This window comes from Macaca fascicularis, chromosome 20 (genome assembly GCF_037993035.2).
Source record: "Macaca fascicularis isolate 582-1 chromosome 20, T2T-MFA8v1.1".
NCBI classification, from domain to species: Eukaryota; Metazoa; Chordata; class Mammalia; order Primates; family Cercopithecidae; genus Macaca; species Macaca fascicularis.
The window spans coordinates 44,550,111-44,565,417 of record NC_088394.1 but is presented as its reverse complement, the minus strand read 5'-3'; positions in this window follow the sequence as shown (position 1 = coordinate 44,565,417).

The following is a 15,307-nucleotide window of genomic DNA, read 5'->3' as shown; positions in this document are numbered from 1 at the left end:
TAACTTGAAATGGATCAAAGACCTAAATATAAACCTTAAAACTAGAAAACCAGAAGAAAACACAGAGAAAGCTTTTTGGCTGGATTTGCCAACAATTTCTTGGATATGAGGCCAAAGCAGAGATCACAAAAGAAAAAAATAGATAAATTAGACCTCATCAAAAGTAAAAACTTTTGTGCATAAAAAGACACTATCAACGGTGTGAAAAAGCAACCCATAAAATGAGAGAAAACGTTTGCAAATCATATATCTATCTGGTGTTAATGTCTAGAACACATAAATAACTCTGTATTGTATATGTGTATATATGTATATATCTTTAAATTTTCTATATATTATGATATCTTGACATCTTTAAAAAACACCTTTCTAGCCGGAGAGAGATTTTCTAGCTAGTCAGTTCTTTAAGATAGCAGTGTTCCAGGATGCCTTTGACACACAAACTAACCATTTTAGAGCCATGCCTCCCTGTCAGGGTTGTATATTCCAAGAGGCAATATTCCTCTGACTTAATCACCCCAGGGCCAGGTGTCAGACAACCAGGACCACTCCTAGAGCCCAAAGCCCACTGAAAGTGTTTAAATTAACCAGGCCTAAACTGTTCACCCTTCCCACCTTTGTCTTTCCCATGGGAACCCCAACAAAGGCTCTGGCCTAATGGTTTTCCCTCGGCCTGTCTTCTGCCTCCTGATCACCCTGGTGTCTTTCCCATGTGACCCTGCATGGTGCACTATGCCAATCCTCCTGTCTCTAGGTGCTGTAAATATAATAACTTTTCATTTATCCTGAGCCTCTCCTGTCTCCTCTTGTGGCCCCACCGTACTGACTATATCACAAAAGAACACAAAACAAACTCCTATGACTCCACGATCCCCCAAAAAAGAACCCGATTAAAAAGCAGGCAAAGATGCAAGCCTTGGAAGTTCAACCAGGCCTGAGTGAGTACACTCAGACAATTGCAAAGCGGTTCCACTCTTCTCACCTTGGGGTTCACTCCCATTCCCACTATGTCCCCTGTCAGCAGGAAGAAGCCAGAGTGATCAACGGCCTTTTCCCATCTTCATAGCCTACACCTTAAGATTAAATCCCTCCAAAAGGAGGGATTGAAACTGCCTTTGCAAAATTTTGACTGAGACAGTGAAAGAGATCTAACTTAACTGACTCCATCTTGCTTCTAGCCTCCAAGTTGTCCTCATTCATTCTTAGGCATAGGCTGAACTAACTTTGGGAGAAACTTAGTTTATAGTTTAAACAAAGATGGTAACAGCCCTTTCCCAAAGCAGACCTCCTTCTTTGCCTGGAGACTTCATTGCCTTTGTAGGACTAACATTAGCCATAAGATTAGAAATTATGGTCTAAGAGTCATGCAGCTGGAAGCTATAAGATTCTGACCCTCCCTAAACTGCTCCTGACATCAGTGCTTGAGATATTTTGCAGACCCTGCACTTAATGGATCAGTTGGCACCACCCAGATCAATAAACGCATTCATCTGATCTTGTGGCCCCTATCCAGGAACTGACTCAGCACAAGAAGACAGCTTCAACTCCCTATGATTTCATCCCCGACCAATCAGCACTCCTGGCTCACTAGCCTCCCCCCACCCACCAAGTTATCGTTAAAAACTCAGCTCCCCGAATGCTCAGGGAGACAGATATGAGTATTAATAGAACTCCAGTCTCCCTCAAGAAAAGGAGGGGTAGTGCAAAGAACTTCAGCAGATATTTCTCCAAAGGAAATACACAAATGACCAATGAGCACGTGAAAAGATGTTCAACATCACTAATCATTAGGAAAATGAAAATCAAAATCATAATGACATATTGCTTCACATCTATTAGGATGACTGTTATCAAAAATAGTAAGTGTTGGTGAGGATGTGAAAAAATCGGAATGCTTCTGTATTACTGGCGGGAATGTAAAATGGTACAGCTACTCTGTAAAAATAGTATGGTAATTTCTCAAAAAAATAACCATTTTAGATTACTCATTTAAGTGGAACAATACATTATTTGTCTTTTATGACTGGTTTATGCACTTGGCATAATATCCTCAAGGGTTAACCATGTTGTAGCATGTGTCAGAACTTTATTCCTTTTTAAGGCTGAATAATGTTTGCATTGTATGTATATAGCACATTTTCTTTATTCATTCATCCATTAATGGACCTTTGGTTTGCTTCCACCTCTATGCTATTGTGAATACTACTGCTGTGACCATGGATATGCAAATATTTATTCTAGACATGCTTTCAATTCTTTTGGAAATATCCCCAGAAGTGGGATTTAGTGGGTCATGGTGGTCCTATTTTTCATTTTTTGAGAAACCATCATACTGTTTTCAACAGCAGTTGTACCATTTTACACTACCACCAATGGTGCACAAAAGTTCACAAAAGTTCCCATGCTTGTTATTTCTGTTTTTTAAAATAACAGCTGTCCTAATGGGTGTGAGGTAATATCACACTGTGATTTAGATTTATATTTCTCTGATGTTTGGTGATATTGAATACATTTTCATGTGCTTATTAGCCATTTGTATGTCATCTTTGGAAAGATATTATTCAGATACTTTGCCCATTTTTTAATTGGGTCATTTGGTTTTCTGTTGAACTGTAGAAGTTTTTTTTACATTCTGGATATCAGATATATGATCTGCAAATATTTTCTCCTATTTGTAGGTTGCCTTTTCACTTTGTTGATTGCATCCTTCAATGCACAGAAGTTTTGATGTGGTGCCACTTGTCTATATATTATTTGGTGGTAGTACCTCTGCATTTAGGGTCATATCTGAGAAATTATTACCAAATTTAACATCATGAAGCTTTTCTCTTATGCTTTTTTCAAGGGTTTTTAGAGTTTTAGGTCTTACACTTAGGTCTTTGATTCATTTTGAGTTAATTTTTGTATAATTTTTGTAAGAAAAGCGTCCAGACAACTTTTTATAGAGAAATTTCACCTAAGAGTGGAATTGCTGGGTCATATTATAACAAGTAATTTTTAAGAAAGTTAAAAATATGAACTATAAATATGTGTAAGCTTATTCCAGAATTTACATGTAAATGGGAAAGACATAAAATAACCAAAACAAATTTTTAAAAGGATACAATAGAAAGGTTTCAAGACTCAGATTTACTGTGAAGCTACAGTAATCAAGGTGGTACCACAATGGCATCAGGAGAATCATAAAGGTTAAAAAGATGAAATAGAAAGTTCAGATGTACACTCTCACACATGTCAACTGATTTTTAACAAAGGTGCCAAGGTAATTTCTTTTCAATAAGTGGTGCTGGAACAACTGCATATCATATAGGTGGCAAAAATGAGTGTTGATCCTTACCTCACACCATTCACAAAAGAATTAACTTGAAATTGATTAGAGACCTACATGTAAAAGTTAGCACTATTCAGTTTCTCAAAGAAAATATTGAAGATTTTGAAGTAGACAAAAATATTTTAGATAGGACATAAACCATTTTAAATTTTTTGATAAATTGGGCTTCAAGACTTCATCAAAAAACACTACTGCTTTTTTCGGGGGATGGGGTGGTTGAAGAGAGCACAGTTTCACTCTCTCACCCAGGGTAGAGTGCAGTGACACAATCATAGCTCACTGTAGCCTCAAACTCCTGGGCTCAAGCAGTCCTCCCACCTCAGCCTTTTGAGTAGCTGAGACTACAGGCACATGCCACCATGTGAGCCACCATGCCCAGCCAACTCTCACTTTTCTAATGATATCATAACAAAATGAAAAAGAAAGCCACAGAGTGGGAGAAAACATTCACAATACCTATATTTGAAAAGGGGGTTGTGTCCAGCTCTAGTAAAAACTCTTACAACTCAATAATAAGAGACAAAAAAATTAAAAATGAACAAAAAATGTAAACCCTTTACCAAAAAGATTTGTATAAATTGCCAATAAGTACATGTAAAATATTCAACATCATTAGTCATCAGGAAAATACAAATTAAAATCAAATGAGAAGATACCATAACACACCCAGCAGAATGATTAATACTAAAAAGACTGACAATACCAAGCATTGGTAAGGATATGGAGCAAGTAGAGCCCTCATACATTGCTAATAGGACTATGAAATTTAAAAGCACTTTGTGAAAGAGTTTGGCATTTTCTTTACTCATTCTACTACGACCTAGCAAGTCCACTCTTAGAGGTATATTTAAGAGAAATCAAAGTATGTGTCCACATAAGATTGTGAACAGGAAACATTCATGGCATCTTTACCTATATTAGCCCAAAACTGGAAACAACTCAAATGTTCACCAACAGATAAATTAATAAACAAATTGTGGTATATCTAGACAATGGAAAATCGTCAGCAAAAACAAAGACCAGCCTGGGCGACATGGTGAGATCCTGTCTCTACAAATAAATAATATAATAATAATAACTTATGAATTATTTCTGAAATTTTTATTTAGTATTTTTAAGCCATGGTTGACTACAGGTAACTGAAACTGTGAAAAGCAAAAGTGCATAAAATGGGGAACTATTATACACACAATTTGGATGAATCTCAGAAACATTATGCTGAGAGAAAGAAGTCAGAAACAAAATTGCTTAAGAATATGTACTGCGGCCGGGCGCGGTGGCTCAAGCCTGTAATCCCAGCACTTTGGGAGGCCGAGACGGGCGGATCACGAGGTCAGGAGATCGAGACCATCCTGGCTAACACGGTGAAACCCCGTCTCTACTAAAAAATACAAAAAACTAGCCGGGCGCGGTGGCGGGCGCCTGCAGTCCCAGCTACTCGGGAGGCTGAGGCCGGAGAATGGCGTGAACCCGGGAGGCGGAGCTTGCAGTGAGCTGAGATCCAGCCACTGCACTCCAGCCTGGGCGACAGAGCGAGACTCCGTCTCAAAAAAAAAAAAAAAAAAAAAAAAAAGAATATGTACTGTATGATTGTACTTAAAGAAAACTCAAAAAACAGCAAATCTAATCTTTAGTGTCAGGAAGCAGATGAGTAGAGAACAAGGAAGCCTTTTGGAGTAATAGAAGTGTTCTATATATTGAATGAGGTGGCAGTGCACCTCTACGTGAATGTATCCGTCAACATTCATAGATCTGTACACCAAAAAAAAGATGCATTTGATTGTATGTATACGATGACTTCAGAAGGTTTGTGGGGAAAAAAATGGAATTAAAAGATAAAAATAGAGCCCAATCCAAAGTCCCAAGAGTACGGAGCAAGATGGCTGACTAGAGATGCCTGGCATTTGTCCTACCAACAAGAAATCCCAAGGCAACAAATAAACAATTAAAATTTCAGTGGAGTGTCAACAAGAGAGTGCTGGAGTACAGCAGGGGAGTGGAGATACACCTGTGGTAGCTGGAAGCCCAGAAGGGCAGTGTGGAGGCACCTGGCCTCTGAAGCCCCATCTCCCCAAAGTGGATCAGATCCGCCTAGAATCAGAAGACCTTCCTGTTCCAGGGGAAAAGTAAACATAATATGCCCAGCAGCTTCTATTGCCACCACAAATAACTACAGTTCTTACTGCAGGAGAATCCCACAGTCCTTGAAAGCACTGAGCCCAGTTTGGAGAGCTTCCAGGAGTTCACATAGCACATTGCCACAGATTAGGAGCACAAAGTGTGCATTCCTTCCCCACCCTTCACCAATCCCCTGTGAGCCAAGTTTCTGCAGCACAGCACCTAGACCAGAGCCTCCTCTGAAATGCACCCTGCTCTAGGGGCCAGTAGACTGCACTTCTCCAGCACTAGGGCTCCATCTTCATTATGCCAAGCCCAGTCATGTGGCTGAACACCACAACCTCAGTTACATGAAAGTTTGGCCCAAGACCAACTGTGACTCTAGTTTTGCACAGCAGGGAAAACAACTCCCAACACCACGCTTCCAGCCACAGGAACAGACTGCCAGTCCTGCCTAGGGCAAACCTGCCTCTGAGCCAGCCAAACTGCTGCACACCCTCCCCCAAGCAGAAGAGTCCCCTGGGTCTCTGAGCAGCTTACATGCCCCCAGGCCAGTGGAATGGTTATACATCCATGCTTAGGACCTGAGAAACAGCTCTACAACACCATTAAACCCCACAGATACTCCCTGTGCCCCCAATAAGGGCCTAAGAAACAGTCCCACAGACCACCTCCGGTGGGCACACCCCCAGGCCTACCAAACCGCCAAGAGTCCACGACCCAGGCCTAAGAAATAGCCCCATGGACCATGACCAGGCAGACATGCCCTCAACCCAAATAAGGAGCCCCATGCCCATATCCCAGGCCTACAAAACAGCCCCATGAGCCACTCTCCACAGAAATGCTCCCAGGCCAGCTGAGCAGCTGTGTGCCTATGTCCTGGACCTGAGAAATAGTCCTATGGGACTCCCTCAGCAGACATGCACCCAGGCCAGCTGAGCAGCCATGCAACTGCATTCTAGACCTGAGAAATAGCCCTGCAGGCACCTCCTAGCAGGCATACCCCCAGGTCGACTGAACAACTGTATGCCCCATATTCCTGGCCAGAATAACAGCCCCATGGCCCTAATCCCAGGAAGCCAGGCTCCAAGTTGGCCAGCCCACCATGTGCACACAACCCCAACCTGAGAAACCCCTGTGAGCCCACCCCCTGGCAAAGTCACACCAATGTCACCACAAACTCTCAGTACAGGCCACTGAGAAACTCCAAATGCCACTAGTATGACTTACAGCTGAGGAAACTACACAAAGACTACACTACTGCATCCAACTAGAATAAAGAACAATGCACCCCACCAAACTGACACCTCAAGACCCATTCATACAAATAAGTATTTCCCTACAAAACCTACTCCATAAAATTGGAACAGGTGGCTTTTCTAACAGATGCATAGAAGTCAACATAGGGACACATCAAACATGAAAAAGCAAGGAAATATAGCACCTCCAAAGGAAAACAATAACTCAGTAACAGAATGTAATCATAAGAAAATATATAAAATACCAGAAAAATAATTCAAAACAATAATCCTAAGAAAATTCAGTGAGATACAAAAGAATACAGATAGACAATTCAATGAAATCAGAAAAACAATTCATGATTTTAATGAGAAATTCAACAGAGATAGATATCATAAAAAAATAACTGAACAAAACCTAGAGCTGAAGAACTCAATGAATGAAATAAAAAGTACATTTGAGAGCTTAAACAACACACTGGACCAAGCAGAAGATGGAATTTATGAACTTGAAGACAGGTCTTTTGACATAATATAAGCAAACCAAACAAACAAACAAACAAACAAAAATTTTAAAGAATGAAGAAAGCCTACAATATTTAAGAGACATCATTAAGTGAATAAATATTAGTATTAATATTATGGGCATTCCAGGAGAAGAGAAAGCAAAAAGTGAGGAAAACATGTTTAGTGAAATAATAGGGCCAGGTATGGTGGCTCACACCTGTAGTCCCAGCACTTTGGGAGGTCAAGGCAGGTGGATTGATTGAGGTCAGGAGTTTGAAACCAGCCTGGGCAACATGGCAAAAATCTGTCTCTCCAAAATTGCAAAAGTTAGCCAGAAGTGGCAGCACATGCCTGTAGTCCCATCTATTTGGGGGTGAAGTGAGAGGATCATCTGAGCTCAGGAGGCAGAGGTTGCAGTAAGCCAAGATCATCCCCCTGCACTCCAGTGTGGGTCGTGGAGCAAGAATGAGAAACAGAGAAAGAAAAGAGAGAGAGAGAGAGAGAGAGAGAGAGAGAGAGAGAGAGAAAGGAAGAAAGGAAGGGAGAGAGAAAGGAAGAAAGGAAGGAAGGAAGGAAGGAAGGAAGGAAGGAAGGAAGGAAGGAAGGAAGGAAAGAAGGAAGGAAGGGAAAGAGAAAAAGAAAGAGAGACAGAAAGAAGAAGGGAAGGAAGGAAAGAGAAAGAAGAAAGAAGAGATAAAGTGGGAAAGGGAAGGAGTGAAAGAAGAAAGGAAGGGAGAAAAAGAAAGAATGAATGAATGAAAGAGAAAGAAAGAAAGAAAGAAAGAAAGAAAGAAAGAAAGAAAGAAAGAAAGAAAGAAAGAAAGAAAGAAAGAAAGAAGGAAGGAAGGAAAGAAGGAAGGAAGGGAAAGAGAAAAAGAGAGAAAGAAAGAAGAAGGGAAGGAAGGAAAGAGAAAGAAAGAAAAAAGAAAGGAGAGAAAGAAAGAAAGAAGAGATAAAGTGGGAAAGGGAAGGAGTGAAAGAAGAAAGGAAGGGAGAAAAAGAAAGAATGAATGAATGAAAGAGAAAGAAATAAATAAAGAAAAAGAAAGAAAGAAAGAAAGAAAGAAAGAAAGAAAGAAAGAAAGAAAGAAAGAAGGAAGGAAGGAAGAAAGGAAGGAAGGACGGACAGAGAAAGAAAGAATAGGAAATAATAGCAGAAATCTTCCCAGTTCTTGGGAAAGAGATGGATATCCAGGTCCAGAAGCTAAAAGAATCCTGAATACCTTCAACTGAAACAAGACCTTTCTGAGGCACATTATATTCAAATGTCAAAACTCAAAGATGAAGAAGGAATTCTAAAATCAGCAAGAGAAAATCAAGTCATATATAAGGAAATCCTAATTAGACTAACAGTGTGAATTTCTCAGCTGAAACCTTACAAGCCAGGAGAGAATGGGATGATATATTCAAAGTACTAAAACAAAAATACTTGCAATTCAAGAATATCATACCCAGCAAAGCTTTCCTTCAAAAAATGAGAAATAAAATATTTCACAGACAAGCAAAAACTAAGGGAATGGAATTCATCACCACTAGACTGGCCTTAGGAAAAAATATTCAAGGGAATATTAAATCGGAAGTGAAAAGATGATAACCACCAACATGAAAACATGAGAACATATAAAACTCACTGGTAGACCTAATACAGAAAAGAAAAAGAAAAAAGAATCAAACTTTATCATTACAGAAAATTACCCAACCAAAAATATAAACAACAGAGGAAGTAAGGAACAGAGGATATACAAGACTATCAAAAAACAATCAAAATTATAGGAGTAAGTCTTCACCTATCAATAATAACCCTAAATATAAACAAATAAAATTCTCCATTTATAAGATACAGGCTGGTTGAGTAGATTTTAAAAAGAGACCCAAATATATGCTCCCTACAAGAAACTCAACTCACGTGTAAAGACACATATACAGACTAAAAATGAAGGGATGGAAAAAGATATTCTGTGCAACGGAAACCAAAGTGAGCAGAAGTAGCTGTGCTTACATCGGACAAAACAGACTTCAAATTAAAAGTTATTTTAAAAGAAAAGGAAAGACATTCTATATTAATAAAGGGATCAATTCAGCTAGAGAATATAAAAATTGTAGATATATCTGAACCCAACAGCAGAGCACCTACACATATAAAGCAAATATTATTAGATTAAAGGGAGAGATAAATTCCAATACAATAATAGTTGGGGACTTTAGCACCCCATTCTCAGCACTAGACAGATCATCTACACAGAAAAACAACAAGGAAACATAACATTTAAACTGTACAATAGACCAAATGGACATAACAGACATTTAAAGAACATTTCTCCCAACAGCTATAGATAAACATTCTTTTTATCAGCATATGGAACATTCTCTGGGATTAACCATATATTAGGACACAAAGTAGTCTCCAATTTAAAAAAAAAAAAATTCAAGACCAGGCATGGCGGCTCATGTCTGTAATCCTAGGACTTTGGGAGGCCAAGGCAGGCAGATCACAAGGTCAGGAGATCAAGACCATCCTGGCTAACATGGTGAAATCCCGTCTCTACTAAAAATACAGAAAATTAGCCGGGCATGGTGGCATGTGCCTGCAGTTCCAGCTGCTCAGGAGGCTGAGGCAGGAGAATCGCTTGAACCCTGGAGACAGAAGTTGCAGTGAGCCAGGATCATGCCACTGCACTCTAGCCTGGGTGACAGAGTGAGACTCCGTCTCAAAAAAAAAAAAAATCAAAATTATATCAAGTATTTTACCTGACCACAATGGAATAAAATTAGGCATCAATAATAAAAGGAACATTTGAAACTATAGATATACATGAATATTAAATAATATGGTTCTGAATGACCAATGGGTGAAGAAAGAAATTAAAAATGAAATTTTAAAAATTCTCTGCAACAAAAATAGAAACTCAACAACAAAATCTATGGGACTCATAATTTCCTAACACCTCAAAAGCAGTATTATAAGGCAGGTTTAGAGCAATAAGTGCCTACATCAAAAAACTGAAAGGATCTCAAATAAGCAACTTAATGCCCAGCTGCAGTGGCTCATGCCTATAACCCAAGCTCTTTGGGAAGCTGAGTGAAAGGATTGCTTGAGCCCAGGAGCTCAAGACTAGCCTGGGCAACATAGGGCAACAGAGCAAGACCCTGTCTTGAAAACAAACAAACAAACAAAAACAAAAACAATCTAATCATGTACATCAAGGAGCTAAAAAAGCAAGAACAAACCAAACCAAAATTAGAAGAAATGAAATAATAAAGATAAGAGAGGAAATAAACAAAATTGAGACTAAAAAAAATAAAAGATCAATTAAACAAAAAATTGTTTTTTTGAAAAGATAAAATCAACAAACCATTAGGAGACTAAGAAAAAAAGAGAGAACACTCAAATAAATAAAATCAGAAATGAAAAGGGAGATATCACAACATATACCACAGAAATACAAAGTATCATTAGAGGCTACCATGACGATACACTAATAAATTCAAAAACCAAGAGGAATTGAATGAATTCTTGGACACATATCACCTACCAAGATTGAACCAAGAAGAAATAGAAAGCCTGAACAGACCAATAGCAAGTATTGATATTGAATCAGGAATAAAAAGTAGTGATTTCACTACCGAATTCTGCAAAATCTTTAAAAAAGAATTAATATCAAATATTTTTAAACTAGTCCAAAAAATTGAAGAAGAGAGAATTTTTCTTAACTCATTCTACCAGGACGATATAACTCTGATACCAAAACTAGAAAAGGACATAACAACAACAACAAAAAAAACTACAGACCAACATCCCTGATAAATATAGACACAAAACTCCTCAACAAAATACTATCAAACCAAACCAAACAATACATCTGAAAGTTAATACACCATGACCAACTTGGATTTATCCCAGGAAAACAAGGATGGTCCAACATATGCAAATCAATAAACATCATACATCACACCAATAGAATGAAGGGCAAAGCCATATCATCATCTCAATATATGCAGAAAAAGCTCATGACAAAATTCAATATCTCTTTAATTTTTTTTGTTTGTTTTTATTTTTTATTTATTTATTTATTTATTTTTAGATGGAGTCTTGCTCTGTCGCCCAGGCTGGAGTACAGTGGTGCAATCTTGGCTCACTGCAACCTCCACCTCCCAGGTTCAAACAATTCTCTTGCCTCAGCCTCCTGAGTAGCTGGGATTACAGGTGTGCGCCACAATGCCCCGCTAATTTTTGTATTTTTAGTAGAAACGGGGTTTCATCATGTTGGCCAGGCTGGTCTTGAATTCCTGACCTTGTGATCCATCCACCTCAGCCTCCCAAAGTGCTGGGATTACAGGCGTGAGCCACCGCACCCGGCCAATATCTCTTTATAATAATAAACTCGTAATAAGTTAGTTATAGAAGGAAAGTACCACAAATAATAAAGTTCATTATGACAAATCCAGTACTGAATGGTAAAAGACTGAAAGCTTTTCTTCTAAGAATTGGAACAAGACAAGGATGCTCACTCTCACCACTCTTATTCAGCTTGGCACTGGAAGTCCCACCCAGAGCAATTAGGCAAGAGAAAGAAAGAAAGGATGTCCAAACTGGAAAAAAGGGTATCAAGTTGTTCCTGTTTGCATATAACGTGATCTTATATATGAAAAACCTAGACCCTACTAAAAAAGTCCAGAACTGATCAACAAATTCAGTAAAGTTGCAGATACAAAATTAATATTTAAAAATCAGCAACATTTATATACATAAACAACAAACTAGCTGAAAAAGAAATAAAGAAGGCAATCTCATTTATAACAACTACAAAAAAATTGGAATACCTAGGAATCAACTTAACCAACAGGTAAAAACCTTCGCAAGGAAAATCACAAAACACTGATGGAATTGAAGAGGATATGAGCAAATGAAAAAACATCCCATGCTCATGGATTGAAAAAGTAATATTGTTAAAATGACGACACTATCCAAAGCAATCTACAGACTTAATGCAATCCCTATCAAAATACCAATAACATTCTTCATAGAAATTTTTTTTAAAATCTGAAAATGTGTATAGAACCACAAAAGACGCAAAATAGCCAAAACAATCCTGAACAAAAAGAACAAGGTTGGAGATGTATTATCAGACCTCAAAATATAGCACAATTTTGTAGCAACCAAAACAGCATGGTACTGGCATGAAAACAGACACACAGACCATTGCAACAGAATAGAGAACTCGGAAATGAATCCATGTGTCCACAGCCAGTTGATTTTTGACAAAGGTGTCTAAAATACTTATCGGGAAAAGGACAGTCACTTCAATAAATGCTGCTGGGAAAACTGGATATCCACATGCAGAAGAATGAAACTAGATCCCCACTTCTCACCCTATAAAAAAATTAACTTAAAATGGTTCAAAGACCTAAATGTAAGACCCAAAATGATAAAACTTCTGGAAAAAAAAAAATAGGAGAAATGCTTTAGGACATTGGTCTAAGAAAATATTTTATAGATAAGACTCAAAGCACAGACAACAAAAGCAAAATATATAAATGTGATTACACTAAACTAAAAAAGTTTCTGCATAGCAAAGGAAACAATCAACAGAGTGAAAAGACAACAGAATAGGAGAAAATGTTAGCAAACTACTCATCTGACAGCATCTTAATATCCAGAATATACAACGAACTCAAACATCTCAACAGCAAAATAACAACAACAAAAAAATGGACAAATGATCTGCATAGATGTTTCTCAAAGGAAAATGTACAAATGGCCAACAAATATACTTTAAAATGCTCAACATCACTAATCATCAGGGAAATCCCAATCTAAGTCACAACGAGGTATCATCTCACCCCAGTTAGGATGGCTATTACCATAAAGACAAAAAATAACAAATGCTAGTATGGATGTAGAGAAAAGAGAATTCATACACTGTTGGTGGGAATGTAAACTACTACAGTCATTATGGAAAACATTATGGAGGCTCCCCAAAAAACTACAAATAGAGCTATTATATAATCCAGCAATCCCACTACTGGGAATTTATCCAAAGAAAAGGAAATCATTATATCATAGAGACATTTGCACCCTCATGTTTATTACAACACCATTCATAACAGCCAAGATATGGAATCAGCATAGGTGTCCAACAACAGATGAATGGATAAAGGTAATGAGGTACATATAATATACACAGTGAAATGCTATTCAACTATAAAAAAGAATGAAATACTGTCATTTGCAGCAAATAGATGGAACTGCAGGATTGTACGTTAAGTGAAATAAGCCAGGAACAGAAAGTTAATTAAACACCACATGTTCTCACTCATATGTGGAAGCTAAAAGACAAAAATGTTGATCTCATAAAAGTAAAAAGTAAAACAGAGGATACTAGAGTCTGAGAAGGGTAGAAGAAAGGGAGGATAGGGAGAGATTTGTCAAAGGACACAAAATTCCAGCTAGACAGCAGGAATAAATTCTAATGTTCTATACCACTGTACAATGACTACAGTTAGAGATATATAGATGATAGATAGATAGATAGATAGATAGATAGATAGATAGATAGATAGATAGATAGATAGATTTTTTCCCAACAGCTAGAAGGAAGATATTGAACATTCCTAACATGAAGGAATGATATATATTTGAGTGATGGATACACTAACTACCCTGATCTGATCACTATATATTACATGTATGGAAACATCACTATGTACTCCATGAATTTGTACAATTATTATTTGTCAATTAAAATGTAAAATAATGTAAATCTAAAAAAATTAAACTGTAAACTGTATTTCTCAACAAAAGCTCCATCAAGTTCAAGACACTTTTGTGTGCAATACCAGCTAAATTTTAGTCCATCCCTAAAGATCTAAGAGTCCTAGGAACTGAACCATGTCAATGCAGTATTTTTTACATTATTAACTGAAAACAATGTGTCCCCTTTAAAGGTTTTTTGAGATCAGGAAACAAAAAAATCAAAAGGAGCCAAATCAGGTCTGTAAGGTGGATGCCTGATGATTTCCCATTGAAACTGTCACAAAATTGCCCTTGTTGGATGAGAGGAATGAGCAGGGCCATTGTTGCGGTGAAGGACTCTCTGGTGAGGCTTTATCAAGCATCTTTCTGCTAGCTAACTTTCTCCAAGCATTCTCATAATAAGCATAAGTTATCATTCTTTGCCCCCAAAAAGACAATAAGGAAAATGTGTCAAGCATCCAAAAAACTGCTGCCATGACCTTTGTTCTCGACCAGGCTGCTTTTGTTTTGACTGGGCCACTTCCACCTCTTAATAGCCATTGCTTTGATTGTGATTTGTCTTCAGGATTGGACTGGTAAAGCCATGTTTCATCTCCTGTCAGAATGGCTGTTATGAAAAAGATAAAAGGTAACAAGCATAGGTGAGGATGTGGAGTTATGAGAATCCCTGCACACTGTTGGTGGAAATGTAAACTAGTATGGTGGAAAACAGTATGGAGGCTCCCAGAAAAATTAAAAATAGAACAACTATATGATCCAGCAATCCTGCTATTAGTTATAAATCCAAAGAAAATGAAATCAGTATATCACAGAGATATCTGCACTTCCGTGTTCATTGCAGCATTATTACCATAGCCAAAATATAAAATCTATGTAAGCATCCATCAGTGAATGAATGGATAAAGAAAATGTGGCATATATATGCAATGGAATACTATACATCCTTATAAAAGAAGGCTATCTTGTCATTTGTGACAACATAGATGAACCTGGAGAACATTATGCTAAGTGAAATAAGCCAGGCACAGAAAGGTAAACACTGCATGATCTCACTTAGGATGTGGAATAAAAAAAAAATTGAACTCTTAGAAGCAGAGAGTAGACTGGTGGTTATCAGGGGCTGGAGATGAAGAGGAAACAATGAAGAGATATTGGTTAAAGGACCTAAAATTTCATTTAGACAGGAAGAATAAATTCTGGAGATCTATTGTGCAGCATGGTGACTATAGTAAATAATGTATTCTATACTTGAAAATTGCTAAAAGAGTAAATTCTAAATGTTCTCATAAAAATAAGTATGTGGGGTGATGCATATGTTAATTAGTTTGATTTAATTATTCCACAAAGTATACATATATC